Source organism: Microtus ochrogaster, chromosome 19 (genome assembly GCF_000317375.1).
Source record: "Microtus ochrogaster isolate Prairie Vole_2 chromosome 19, MicOch1.0, whole genome shotgun sequence".
NCBI lineage: Eukaryota > Metazoa > Chordata > Mammalia > Rodentia > Cricetidae > Microtus > Microtus ochrogaster.
Window position 1 is genome coordinate 20190161 of NC_022021.1, and position 2427 is coordinate 20192587.

A 2427-nucleotide genomic window follows, 5' to 3' on the forward strand; every position below is an offset into this window, starting at 1 on the left:
AGATAGATAGATAAATCCATTTCAAAAGTGAAAGGAACAACTATCCCTCAGGACATTTCCATAGGTCACAAATGAAAGGCTTAAAGTCACAAAGTGAGTCAAAAAGTTTCGGTCAAAGAAACAGCACCAAACTTTGAACTTACATATTTACAAATAAAACATACAAACATACATGGAAAGAAATAGGATTAATGTAATAAATATTGCTTCCAAGCCTTAACTATCGGCCTCTAGAATATAATATATTAATTTAAATGGTAGATTCCCAGGATGGACTACATCATGTTCATTCTTATAAAATTTAATTGAATGCCATTTATTATGACAAAGTAATTATCATTTGGTAATTTGTGTATATTATTGAACTCTAAAAGCAGAATGGCCAGTGGCTGTTGACTTATTTTGAATTAAACTGAAACTATCAGATAATTTTCAACTGAAGGAATGAATTCATATTAATATCATGTGCAGAAATTAAAAGACACTTTTATGAGTTAAGATAAATAGGTGCTGCTGTTCCCCACTCTCAGGGTCACCACCGGGATGCTGCAGGTCCCATTATATGTGTCATTCGAGCTGATGTTGAGCGCTCTGGTCACAGTCAGGTTGTTGTCTTTCTTCAAGTAGGTGATGTTCAGTTATAGCGCCATAGAGGCAAGCAGGCAGGTTCCATTTTCACCAGTCACATTGTACTTAGCCACAGTGGGGTTTGTGGGCACAAGTGATGGCAAGGGGCTAAGTGGCACAGTGGTCGGGGAAGGTCTGTCCTGCATGCCTTGTGTCTCTTCTTTGCTGAAGTTGCTATTCGACAGGTAGGCCTGAATAGTGACATCACGGAGTGTGATGGTCACACTCCCATGTGGATCTCAGTCGCACCCAAGCATCAATGTTTTGTTGATGTCTGCCTTGATGTCAGTTATGGAGTCCACATAGTGGATCCCTTTGATGCTGGCGTTGGGGAAATGCTGTGTGTCTGACAAGTTGTAGGTGAAGCTCGTGTGCTGGACACAGTAACGTGTTGTGTTTCTCGTGAACTTGAGCGTCAGTAGATATGCGCTTCCAAAAGCAATGATGAGACTGGGTTCAGAAGCATTTTCTCTAATACGGGAACTGCTACTGTTCAGTACTTCAGAGGACGGCAGCACAATGGTCGAGTTCGAGCAGCAAGACGAGCAGCAAGACGAGCAGTGGCAGCCTGGCGCCGGGGCCGCCATGTCTGTCCTGAAGTTGAAGTTTTGGATGAACACCAGTTTGACCCTGTTTTTGCTACAAGATGTCCAGTTGAACATGACTCTTCCCGATGCCAGAGAGGCCACATTCTTCGCGTCTAACCATTCACTGAGAGCTCTTCAGGCCACGATCGAGAACTCATACGTGTACAACCCCGAGGAGCACATCTACATCAACAAGGCCTTTTCCTTTAATGTCTTCAGCATTCAGGTTCAGGCTTTCACGGTCGAAAGTGACAGGTTTGGGTCTGTGGAAGTGTATGTGCAGCAGGATGGTAACAACATGCTGATCCCCATTGCTGTGGGCGGTGCCCTGCAGGGCTGGTCCTCAACGTCCTCATCGCCTACCTCAGCGGCAGGAAGAGGAGTCATGCTGGCTACCAGACCACACAGCCTGGTGGGCAGGCGGGTGTGCCACTGACGCCCAGGGGTCTGTTCTTATGTCCCAAGCTTAAATATGTGTGGAAGGGAAACATACTTTCTGGCAAACTGTTTTCAAATCTGCTTTATCAAATGTGACGTTTATCTTGCAACATTTACTATGCACAAGAATAACTATTGACCAAGCGGTGAGTGCCTGCCTACCGGACAGGGTCCCCTGTAAGGGAGCCCGGTCACCTTCAGCTCCTGCGCCAGGCTTCCGGTGCTCTTCTGGATACCGCCCCCCCCTTGCTCCATTCATCCTTTTGTCCCCGGATCATTGGGCTACTGCAAGGCCCTGTTTAGTTGCTGAGGAATCCAATCTGGACGGGTGAGTGTGTGCTATCCAGGGGTGGATTGCCCCGGAAGAGAGCACAAACCCCCCTCCCCCAGCTCCCTCTGCAGGGCTGTCTTTCTTTTGCACGACCCAGCCCCCGAACACCCCTCCCCAACCCTGCCCTGCTCTATGCTAGGACCAGTGCTCAAGAACAGTTTTAAGCTCCTACACTAAGGCCTCAGGGTCCCCTGTAAGGGAGCCCGGGCACCTTCAGCTTGTGCACCAGGCTTCCTGTGCTCTTCTGGATTCATCCCCCCCTTGCTCCATTCATCCTTTTGTCCCCGGATCATTGGGCTACTGCAAGGCCCTGTTTAGTTGCTGAGGAATTCCATCTGGACGGGTGAGTATGTGCTATCCAGGGGCGGATTGTCCCAGAAGAGAGCACAAACCCCCCTCCCCCAGCTCCTTCTGAAGGGCTGTCTTTCTTACACACGACCCCCC

At 48.1% G+C, this 2427-nt stretch overlaps 2 pseudogenes; one reads left to right on the plus strand and one right to left on the minus strand.

The window, feature by feature from the left end:
• Window positions 1-494: 494 nt before the first annotated feature.
• LOC101985722 lies at window positions 495-1212 on the minus strand (annotated as a pseudogene).
• LOC101986001 lies at window positions 1213-1748 on the plus strand (annotated as a pseudogene).
• The last annotated feature ends 679 nt before the right edge of the window (window positions 1749-2427 follow it).